Source organism: Cyanistes caeruleus, chromosome 1 (genome assembly GCF_971803275.1).
Source record: "Cyanistes caeruleus chromosome 1, bCyaCae1.hap1.1, whole genome shotgun sequence".
NCBI classification, from domain to species: Eukaryota; Metazoa; Chordata; class Aves; order Passeriformes; family Paridae; genus Cyanistes; species Cyanistes caeruleus.
The window spans coordinates 126,006,983-126,020,005 of record NC_141701.1 but is presented as its reverse complement, the minus strand read 5'-3'; positions in this window follow the sequence as shown (position 1 = coordinate 126,020,005).

The following is a 13,023-nucleotide window of genomic DNA, read 5'->3' as shown; positions in this document are numbered from 1 at the left end:
AAAGCCAACTGGGAGACTGCATACTCATTTTCTGCTCTCTCCGTATCTGCCAGTCATGGGTAAGGAAAGAATTTCAACCTGGCAGCTGTGGGGAGATAGAAGTCCACCAATTTCAGGTCTTCAAAAAATCTCAAGTGTGGTTTTAATAAGAAATGAAATTGGCTTTAAAAAATAAAAGCATTTTTTAAAATAGATTTTTTTAAAATATTTTATCTCTTTTATTTTGAAGTACACAGAGGTCCTATTTTCACACACTTTACTATAACCAAGAGGACAAGAATTTTCGTTTGAAAGGAAAAAAAAAAAAAAATGTGGTTTCTACATTGCCTCTCATCTTTGGAAGCTGGAGCTTCCAAAAAAAAGATAAGGAAATCCATGAGAGCTGGAATAAAATCATGAGTATTAACAACACTGCTACAGAAAGGTTCTTAACTTGAAAAGATGGTGCAGTCTATTAGACCAGAGTAATGCAATTGCTTCCATAGGCAAAAAGATCATATAGGTATTGCTGCACAGTAGTTAAATAACATGGAGGAAGTATGATATGTACAAACCCTGAGATTATAGCAAAGAGGATTGGTTACTTTGTTTTATATCAGCTTTCATGGCACATTAATGTTTGTGGGGATGAGAATTAATTATTTCATCACTAATAATTCCAGTCAAAAGATGAGGAAACTAAACTCAGATATGGCATAATTGAATTTGTACTTACTTTTACCAGTTATAGGTTTGGTTCATTATTTTTATTTTCATATTGTGTCAAGTGGCAAAACTACTTTTTTGACCTTGTGATCAAAGGGAAAAATGCTCAAAAGTTGCCTTTGAAAGACAAATGGGACAGAGCTTTCTGAGTCATCTTTTTTTATAGTTACATCCTACAAACTTGGATTACAATAATGGGAATTTTGCCTGATGATTATAGTATTGGACCAATCATAGGTTTATTTTAGCTCAAAATTCATATAACTTCATTGAAAACAATTGGTTGAATCTGTTTACACCCAAACTGATTTTGCATCAGCTCCTTTGAGAGACTGTATTTCCCTTCAGTTATTAAAAACTTGTCTCCCAAAGGTAGGAACATTATCAAATCATTTGCACAAAGGAACAACATCAAATGCTGCATCCATCAGAACAGAAAATTAAGTTTTAAAAGAGCTGCATGCTTCTTTCTTTAAGGACTTTGAGGAAGAAAGCATACAAGGGTAATCTTATACTCCAGTACTGGGATGCTCCATGGAATGAGCAGATTCCAGTCTTTCACATCTTTGCTCTCCTTACAGTAGTCAGCCAGCATCTCTTCACAAATTCCCAATTAAAACAGACCAAAAGTTGGTGGCACTTGCAATGATAGTAGTACTTCAACTTATTCTTAAAATTGCCACAAAAAAAGGCATCTTAGTGATCTTTTTGAAAAAAAAAACCCTCAGTATTTACTCTGTCATGTCATGGTAGTCATTTTTCTGCATCCTGAAATTGTGTGTTGGTATTTTTTTCTTTCTACTTCATTGTCTTCTGGCAGGTATTGTTTTTCTGTTTCCTGTAGAGCTGAAATGAGTAAAATGTACAAAAGAGGTGGTGGATGAGAGTGAGAATACAGTAATAATCGGAATAATAAAAGTTGAATTTCAGTTCAGAGAAAGCAGAAGTATTTCTTTGTGGTATTCTTGAGAATAGAACTGAAGAAACAAGATTCATTTATACTCTTAAGAGGATCAATTTGCTAACAAATATCATCTTTTAGCATCTCAATGCTCTTATGGGGTAGTCTGAGAACCAGTAATTTGGTGTTTGAATCAGTGATCAGTTTCTGCATATGCATTATTGTTATTATTACTATTATTGGTCCCACATTGTAAAGTCTCACAATCCATTCAAAGCTAAGATTTTAATTTTTTTTAATTACCATGATAAAATTATTATTCTCGGTTAGATACAATATGTTATGAATTTGCCCCCAAATATGCCCTGATGGAACTTGATACTTAGTGGTGCACCCTTTTTAGAGTATGAGGTCAGATTTGTATGTTTTATCTCTCCTGAAAGCAGGAGTAATATGTGTGTTCATCAGACCTTTGAAGAATGAAGGCCTGAAATTCCTTGTCAAATATTTTTAAAGAGCATTTTCAAATGCTTTATTAAGATTTACAAAGGTGAGGTTTTTCTCGAGGAGGGGGGAAAGTAGACTCTTAGTATGACTATCTATAACTTTAATATATACTTTAGGTACCATTGCATTTATAGTATAAAGAACATTTCAAATAGAGATTATTTATCTACTCTTTCAAACAATTCTGCCCTCTTCCTTTCTAAAAGGTGACTATAGGGAAAGCAAATTTTCTTAAGATACATGTCTCAGGAATTGGATACTCGGCTGGTCATTCAGCTAGAGAAAATTATATATTCTTAGAAACAACCATGTCCTTTACTGTCTCTTATCCTCTTGTTTTTTAAGATATGTTTACATTCACTGTAGGCAGGGTTCAACAGACAAAATGTAGGCTTTTCTATCCATAAGACTCCTAAAGTAGCTATCCAAAGTAAATACTGAAGAATCAGTCATGATCATCTATCCATAACTAAGTCTGAAGTTTGAAAAGTTGAATAAAAGGAATAAAAATGGTCTCAGAAAATTCTTATCTGCATAGGTGCCATAGACACGCTCCCATCTTTTTGATTTAAAGCAATTACAAAGATTTCCATGAGTGGTGCTCCTCAGTGGCCAGTAATGGGACTGGCACGTTTTTACATTTTTGTTGGTGATATGGATGGTGTCATCCTGGACACCTCTCCTGTAAGGGAAAGGCTTAGAGTGTCAGAGCTGTTTTCATCCTGGAGTAGAGAAGGGTTTGGGGACACCTTAAAGCAGCCTTACAGAGCTTAAAGGGGACTTACAAGAAGGCTGGAGAGGGACTTTTCAGAAGGACATATAGTGACAGGACAGGGGGGAATGGCCTCAAACTGAAAGAGAGTATGCTTAGATTAGATATTAGGGAGAAATTATTTATTATTAAGGCAGTGAGGCACCAAAACAGGTTGCCCAGAGAAGTAGTAGGGGCCCTACCCCTAGAAGTGCTCAAGACTAGGCTGGATGGAGCCCTGAGCAACCTGGTTAAGTGGAAGATTTCCTGCCTATGGCCAGGGGGTTGGAACTAGGTTATCTGTAAGATCCTTTCCAGTTCAAAGCATTTATGATTCTTTAATTTTGACTGGAAAATAAATTTTATTTCCTTCAATTACTCTCAATGGCTAAACAAATATGGTTTCAGTAAAAAAACCCACAAATACCAATTAAAAACCACAAGATTCTAAGCAGTATTATGACACTTGATTGACAAAATTATTCTCACACATGTAATTCTTATTATACAATCCCTCAAACAAGTTTTTAGAACGAGCTGTTGAGCACTTGTCAAAGCATCATAGATGCTATATATAGTATTGTCTTTAAAGAATGTAAGTGCTGGGCTTCAGAAGGAAATAAAGATTTCTCTCCCAGTACTGGCAAAGTTAGCGTTTATGTCATACAAGATAAATTGTGGCATTCTTCCTTTCTCTGTCAGCATTTATGGATCTCTTCTTTCTTCTTTTGTCTCTGTTACAGTTAAAATTCTCAAGATCTATAACCAGTTACTGAGAGGAGCGTTTTCCATTCTTTTTGATATATGTTGCATAGTTAAGTATTTAGGTCAACTAGACATGATGCACAGTGATCTCACATACAGAAAGAAATAGCAGTCTTAAAAATTTCCATAAAAATTATAACAAACAAGTCTAATAAAGCCGTAAAACATAAAATCTCTTTCCTTTTGCTGTCTCATTCTTCATTTCCTTATCATTAAGAAAAATTTCTTCAAAGAAAGGTTTGTTAGGCATTGGAACAGGATGCCTGGGGAAATGGTTGAGTCACTGTCCCTCTAGGATTTTTTTTAAAGTGTAGCTGTAGCACTTAGAGAGATGGTTTAGTGGTGGATATGCCAGTGCTCAGTAAATCATTAAAGATCTTTTCAAAACTAAATGATCCTATGATTCCATGATTCTGTTCTATTCTGCTTAAATATCTAAAGCTGGACCATGAAGTCTATCAGATGCAGTGTAACAAGAGACACTTGATTAATTTGTTTATAATTACTAAAAAAAGTGATCTAAAAAGAAGACTTTGGCACAAAAATAGTCATAACATGATTGCATTCTTGCACCATGTGCCAAAGTGATGTTTCTAAAAGCTTTGCGTAATACCTTTACATCTCACATCATCCCCAAATTTCACTAAGTAACTGGCTAGATTCAAAAGTTCTCTGGACAGTGGGATTCTGCTTTTGCACTTGCATTAAATTATTCTAATGTGGGCATCTAGATCCTGTCCAAAAGCTAAAGCTGGAGGCTTCACAGAAGGGCAGAAAAATACTTAGAGGTTTCAAGCCCATGGAAATATTTGAGGGAAACACACCACATGGTGAGGAACACCTATGCCAAAATGTAACAGTAGTAATGTTTTTGGTTAAAATACTTTCTTAAAAAATAGAATAAAAGTAAAAGCACATTTTATTAACAGACAAGTTTGCTTGAAGTTAGCCTCATGAATTGCATCAGCCCCAAATCTTTTCATCAAGGTTTTGAAGTCTAAATGAAAGGAAATGTTATTGTTTCATCTATTTCAGTATTCAACCCTTTAATGAATATTGTATAAAAGTCAAACCTCAGACCAAGGGTTAATTCTAGGACAACAGATACTCTCTCATTTTGCTACAAATGGTCATTGAACCTTATTCTTCTTTCCTGTCTGCCAAAAAAATCAGAATAAGTTCTCTTTCTATCTCATATCAGCAAACACAATGAATGTCTACATGTCTTCAGTTCTATTTTCTTTTTTCTCTCCAATTTGTAAATTAACACAAATAATTTAATTTACCCTACTCACTCATTTTCTTTGTATCATTTGCTACTGATTTCTTTATTTCCTCCTCTTTACAAAAGATTAATATAGCTCATTTGGAAAGCACCAATCAAAGTCTCTGTATCAGATTAGCAGCAACAGACTTCCCAGTTCACATGCAGATAACATAATATGGTGCCCTAACAACACCCAAAACTGACAATTCATCTCTTCTGCATCAAATATAATCAAATAATTCTGTTCATCCTTTTGATGCTCTATGCAAAGACAAATATGACCCATGGATTACCTGGAAATTATCTAATGCTAAACTTTCTATTGCCACATTAATATTCCAACTTAAAATACCAGGATATGTTATATACATCAATATGTACACATATTAATTTAAATTAAAATAAATTATGTTGTGAATTAAAAGCCTTACTATGCTGTATTTCTCTCTTTTGAAAGACAAACTTAATAAAATTACCTTATATAAAGTCTTAACTAAATAGAGGTTAACAAATTTCAGAGGTCTCTGAGGAAGTCTTAGAAATTCTTTCATTGCTTTTTATCTTTAGAATCTGATTTTGCATTTCATGTCTTTTGAATCTTTCTTCTTCCTTTATCTGTCTATTCATAATTTAGATCCGATGAAATGCAGATCCAGAAAATATATACCTGTGAAATCTATATTTTTCTTCTTTAACTCATCATCACTGACCTATTACATAGATCCTTGCCTTTTCTTCCAGTGCCTTCTTTTCCTTTGTTTCCAGCTTTGGATCTTGTGAATGGCTATGCAATTTCCTTTGCTATATTAAAACTTACCTCTTTTTTCCCCCCTAGTGCAGCACAACTAAACAAAGGACAGTGCAAGGACATAGAAACCATCACAAAATGCCTTTTATTTCACAGCTCTTTTCATCTGCTTAACAAATAACAGAAACCACGGTTAATCATTGCATACTTCTGGTTCCCTGGGCACTCATGGAGCTCTCCATATGGTCTGTTCAAAATGGAGGTACTTGCATATATCAGATCTAAATTATGCAAAAAATGTGATCATATACTGGAACAGAGTAATAATAGAGAAGATACCTACTCAAGAAAAACAGAAACCTAGCTAATAATCACTCTACATTTCCAACTCCCAGGATAGGAGTTGTATTGTACTAAATACATAAATCTATATTCTGACATTAATTTCATAATATTTAAAACACATTCACTCTTGAGCTTTACATATTGTTGCTTCATGCAAGAAACCCAATAGCACAATTAATTGTTTTGGTTTTTTTCATTCATCTCCTCTTTTTGCCTTTCTTTTCACCTCGCTCTTGATCTGATCAAGCTCTTCTAGGTCCTCTTCTTTGTATTTACTTTTCGTTTTGCTTTCTATTCTTAATATTCTCTTCCTTTACTATTTTACCACTATTTACTATTCTATCCTTAAGTATTTTACCACTTTTTTTTAATGATCATGGCCTAAGATAAGGAAGGAGTCTAAGCAAGGAGAATGTGTGATTATTGTCTACAGATAAAAGTTAAAAAAATATTTTACCCAGGTGTTACAGGCCTTGCATTGAACAATCTGTGGAGAAGGCTACAGATGTACATTTCTGGTGAGCCAAAGTGGTTAAAATTAAACTTTTTTGCTTGAACTTTGCTTTGCCCCAGGTTTTGATATGGTACACTGGTATTTTGAACCAGGGATACTGCTGAGTGAAGAGGGCAGGCCAGGACAAGTATAGGAGTCCATTCCTAGCTGGCAGAAGGAGACCAGGCTCATAGCTGGTGTAAAGAAGCATCCAGTTGTTCTCAATGCAACTGCACAGCTGGATACCAGGCATTTTTATCAAGGGCAACTGACAGAAGCAGTCACTGCCATAGATTAAACAGAAATTACTATGAAAAAAAGGAACATGGAAAAATACTCTGACTGAAAATTCAGAAAGCAAGAAATGGCAAAACTAAGTTTTCTTAGTTCTATTTATTCAGCCTGTGTGTGTTATAGGTTTGAGGCTTAGCCTGGTTAGTGTAAGTGCATACTTCAGCAGGAGGTCACTTTGTAGGCTGAAAAGGTGTGTAGAAATATTGTATGTACCTTAATTTGGAAAGTAGCATAGACTGAATTTTCCTACAGAGATAACAGAGAATATGTGTTATTATACAGTCTTAAACTGGGTAAGCACATACTATTTTCCCATGGGACCTAAACATTATTCAAAACTTGAGATGGACAGTTGCTGTACATGAACCAGAACTGTACAGTGGTAAGAAGAAAAAATAAGTGAATACAGTAAACCTTGTGCCAAATCCAGCAGATGAGCCGGTGTTTTGAGATTTAAAGGTCTAGAAAAAGCAAGGATAAAAACAGCAGTTCTTCAGCTACAAACTTACTGTTGAATACCTACTCTGCACTAACAAAATGAATGCCAGAGCTGGCTGCTGACAGGATTCATTCTGATACATTTTGAAGATGTTATGTATGTGTTTTAACAGGGCAGAATCTCCTATTGTGTTAGAACCAGCAAGGTTCTCACAAGCTTGTCACTTTTATCAGTGGGTTAGACCAACATTGTGCTAAACCAGACAAGGCAAATTCCCTGCTTTTCATTCCTCTAGCCTTGTAGGGAGATGCCAATCACCTGATGAGTGGTATTAATAGTTTATGCTGCTCTACCCATTTTCAAGAACTGGGAAGGAAGTTTCTGAAACATCTCTCAAATTGGTTTTAGTGCTGCTTAATTAGAAAAGATATATTAAATTTTGCACACTTGTTTTGCAATATTCATATAGTTCCTTTTGTTTTAAAATTCCATGTTAGAGTTACTTACTTTAGATAAACTTGATCTTAGACTTGAAGCTCTAAATTATAGAGTAATTTTTTTCAAACCCAATTCTTGATAATGGAAGACATGAACTTAGGGTTATGTACCATTAAATAGTAGATTTATTAAGTAGATTTATGTAGTAGCTCTGAACCCTTATATAGGCTAGTACCTATAGTCAGGAAATACCCAGGTAATTTTCTTTCACTTAGACAGCTTTTAATGTAAGACTTTTCTTGGTACTGCCTGATAAAATTTACCTAATTGAATGCATGCATACATTAGTCTGTGTTTTGATGGGAACTTATGATTTCAGGAAGCTAGAATCAGTTTTGAGACTTATCTCTCACAGTATCCCATCATCCAATAGAGAGTGGAAGAAATACCCATCCTCCTTTCACATTGGATCCTGAATTTCAGCCTCTTACTGGACAACTCTAGAGCTTTGAAATGCAGATTCACTGCCCTGGAATATACTTTCATCAGCTGCACCTGCATAGTGTGTTATCTGTTTAACATGTCCAAATAATTTTTTTACATGTTTAATTTTAAGCTTAACTGTCATTGGCACTAAACAGACAATTCAGTTGAGACTTTAACAAAGTAGGTCTGAACACAGAAGGGACTTAAACAGCGGGTTTTATTTGGATTTAGCTCTTCAGCATTCAAATGAAGGTTTGAATTTCATATCCTCTCTTGGTGTAATGCATCTTTCCATCTCAGGGAAGTTTGGATTAGCTTAATTAGACAAAAAAATTGTATTCTCATGAACACCAAAGCAACGTTGTCACATTGTTCCAGTCCAAAAGTAACATATAAAGAAAAAGTCTGCCTACTAGTATGGCAGGTTTTATCAGGTGTACTATTATTACAGTCTGCTAAATGCAATTATGTCTCTAGGACAAAGGATTATCTGTCTTAACCAGAAGCTAACTTTTTTGCCTTAGAATATGACTAAAAGAAATGTATCCAGTCCTTTATGAGTTGTTTTCACTTCCATCCTCCCTATGTATGATTATCACCCTTTGTGTGTGAGCAGATGACCCGTGTTCCATGAGTGTCTGCACACACAGACAGGCACAAGCACACACTTGTGTGCACACACTCCTCATGTCAACAACAAGAATGTGGAAACAGAGAGGGACCACAGGACTCCACAGTCATTCCCCAGGTCCTCTCACTGCTGGAGCTGAAGCCCTCTTAGAGCACTATCTGTCCTCTCATCTTCCCTCTTTCTCACTTGCAAGTCTCTATCTGTTTATCTATTTGAGGTTGAATGTTTCTAAACCATTTTAGGAAATTATTTCTTTTCTTTTTCAAAAACTTCCTATTTTTCTAAAACTTCCTATGGGGATGTTCCTCTGTTCCAACACAGTAAAAACGTGGATATGGTTTCCCACCTGGTTTTAACCCTGTGACTCTCTTTTAGGGGCCCAGATGTTTCTCTGCATGAGAATAGTCTCAGAAAGACATTGATTTCCTAATTACTCTGTGCATTTTTTTTCAAACTTCTGAACTGGACATGGCAATGCTAAAGTATCAGCATGGAGCTGAATTCATTAGAGATATGCTGATATATACTGACTAGGACTGCCAATTGCTATATTGGAACTGAGCAGGCATTTTAGTCAAAAAATTACTTAGAAGGGGTTTTAAAGACCTTTTATTTTTTTTTAATATTTTCTTTATTAACAGAAGGAAGTGTGCTTTATTAGCAAAAGGAAGATAAGTCTAAGGTTCTCAGATATCTCTGTTTTAAGATAGGCTATGGCTAGGAGGGGAGAAAACACAAAGAACTAATTCAAGGTGAAAAAAACCAGGCATATGGAGCCATATGGAGGATGGCCTAGATAGGAACAAGAGAAAAATTCAAAGCAATTAGTTGTGAAGCTCTGGGAGAACAGCATGGATATGAATTTATGAATGTTGCTTGTCTCAATCTCAATTTGAATTCAATTTATCCTTTATCCCTTTCTCTTCCTACTTGCTTCAGTAGTGCAGAATAATAAAAAGAAATAAATCTTCCTACTCTTTTTCTATTTTGAATAGGAATTAATCAAATCGACTGGTTGTTCTGCATAATACATTTTGTTGTGACTATTTTCGCCAACACATGCAGATTTGATGCATTGTGTGATTACTGTTTCTGCAAATCTCAGACACCTAATCATTTCTTTCCTTACATATAGTGAGAAGAGATAAGATTCAACCAGAGTCCTAAGAAAAGTATGTGAACTTGAGCATATTTGGTGCAATGCTTTAATATTATACAAACACATCATATTCATATGTGAGATGCTTCACTGGAAAAGGGACCTGAATCTCCTTGTGTTGTTAAATTGATGTCAGGAAAAGCTTTTGTTGGGCTGAATTTGAAAGAAGTTCCAAAACTTGGCTATAGGTTATCAAAATACTCTAGTGAAATTATATGTAACCTAAGATTGAAATTTTTTGTATTGGCTTAACAAATTAATTTTGATCTAAAAAAATCCCAAGAAAGTCTATACAGATTCACATTAAAACAATTTAATCAGTTTAAATTCATGACCTTTGCAATTTTCATCATGAGTTTTACAAGCTCTGAATCTAAACACAATGAAAGCCAGGATAAATGAAGTGGAATACTGCCAGGAAGGGTACAAGATCAGTTTCCAGGTATCTTAAAAACTAACTGTGTGGTTTCAAAAATGTGAATAACTATATGGTACTTTCTCAGTCAGTCCCCTGTTACCCTGAGCAATTGTGTCATTTTGTGCCTATGGCAGACCAGGTGATCAATTTTGCCTTTATTTTTATCTACATATAAACCTAAATAACCCTGTCTGAAAACATGTCAAGAGGTTTAAATAATATCTGAAAATGTTTTGAGGTCCAAGATTACGGATACTAAGAAGTCCAGAATGTTTAGGAGTTGTAATAGTGTTGTATTTATCAGTGTTTTTCTCTTGTACTTTGATCTTCACAGTAACTTTCCATTTCAAAGCAATAAAATATTGAACAATTCCCTCAGATGGTGGTTTCTGCATAAGAATTCTCAGTTCTTTCTGAGACACCCTGCATGACAGCCAGCACTGGGATAAGAAAAGGCAGATGGCTGAATAGTGAACAATCAGAATTGTATAAATGAAATTAAAAATATGACAACTGATTTCCATATGTTCCCTGTATAAAGTCATAGTTAAGAAAATAGCTTGCATTTCTCCTTACCCAAAATGGGATTTGACCAGGGGTATAAAGCTAAAGAGCTGCTTAATTGCTTGGCTAAGCAAGACATTAGGTATATAGCACAATAAAAGACAATAAAGCTGTACAACAACATGCCTACATTTCCCTTTGTATTTATCAGCCTCCATATAAACTTACAGTTTACCAAAGACCTCTTGTTTTTGATTCCCAGACAATGGTTGTGAGGAATTCATTGAAAGACCAAATGTCACTCATTGTTATTACCTGTGTAGTTCCATTAATTTAAATGGACACACATATGTAAGGTAGGAAGCATTTGGCCCATAAACTGCTTACATTCATTATTATAAATCTTTAAATTTCTGGGAGTGGCTCTACTAACACACAGAAAAAAAAAGAGTTGTATTCAGATCTAATATTTGCATACTATGTAATATATTTGTATATGTTCATTTTTAGCTGCATAGATAGCAAAAATGAAGATGCATGTTGCCATAACAGTGGCAGTATTGGAATATTTCTCCAGCTTGCTGCAATGTCTATATTAAAATGCAGAGGAGAAATGTCATAAGTACACTTCTTGAAATAGAATGGCACATCAGTAACAGTTTTTAAAGAGCCTCTGTTCCAAAAATGAAATGTTCATTTCATTTACACTAAACCTGAGGTGGTTTTTGGTCGGATTTTTTTTGGTTTGTTTTGTTTTTTTTGTTAGGAGGGAGGGGGAGAGAAGAGGGAATGTTGCCAAGTGAAGGAAGATAGGGATGGTTGCAAAGAAACATTTAGTCAGTAAAACACCATGCTTTCTCATAATGTCATGCATCTCACTCACAATAATTCTTTCTTATTAACTGCTTGGGAACAATTTATTTTCCTCTCAGGCTATGAAGGCAAGTGCAAGTGTAGCAGACTCTGGTTGGAGCTGATAAGCCATCCTATAGAAGCAACACTGCTGGCATGATGAGATTTGTTAAGAGGACAATATCCCATTGGCTCAGACAAACCACGCTGTATATCAAACCTATCAACAATAATATCTGCAAAATAATGCCTTTATGTATGTGCCAAGTGCCACAGAAAGCTCTCTGGCATTCCTTTGGAAATGTGGTTCGATTTTTTAATTTTTTTGTTTTGTTTGTGCCACTGACATGTGCAAGAGCGGAAGGCTCACCCAGACTCAAATTTTTCAGTATTTTAAAACCCATCCTCTAAAGACACTAAGCAGAAAACTGCACTAAATAAACCAGAAAGTGATCAGTCACTGATGTAAAGAAAAATCAGTTTTTATGATAAAAACATAAACAAAAAATCCCAACATATTTGCCTTGCTAAATTTTTGCTATATCACTGTTTAGAATGGTTTAACTGAACTGCATGATCTTAAAAGAGCATAAATAAAATAAATAACTTTTAACCTCATGATTAAAACTCTATCTCCTTTATCATCATCGGTTTTGAAATATTATTTTTTTATTTTCAAGTGATTCTGTTTGCTATTCATAAATCTGTTTCAGATGTCAGATGTTCAAACATTGTCCTTCTTAGATTTTTTTTTATAGTAAAAGAACATCCTCAACTGTTTCTAATGAAAATTTGTGTTGGTCAAGGTCAGTGGGGAAATACAGTTTTATTTTGGGAAAACTACTATCAAAGACAGTAGAAGTTTGATCATAGGAAGTAAATTTGCATCTCAAAGAGTTATAAAAGACAAAAAAATAAAACTTAAGGTTATCCAAAACTACAGGCAGAAGATTATTTTATGTACTCAATATTCACACTCTGGCAAGAAGAATAAAGATCTCATAAAATTTCTGGGAGATTTTTTTCTCGTTAAATATGCTGGTAAGTCTCGAGTTGAACAGTTCAATAACTGTTTGAGTGGCAATGTCATGAACAATGCAGACATAAATTCTATTTGTCTCTCTACTCATTTCATTACAAATATTTCTAGATCAGTACTTATCTGAGTGGACTGCTCAACTTAGATCATAAATGCTGGACTCCCTGAAGAGATTAAATTGTGCAAAAATAGAATCCTTACTGCAAATTTTGCTTTCCAGTGTGAAGGACAGATTTCATATCTATAAAAGGGGAATAAGAGTGTTTTTGCACTGGAGGAAA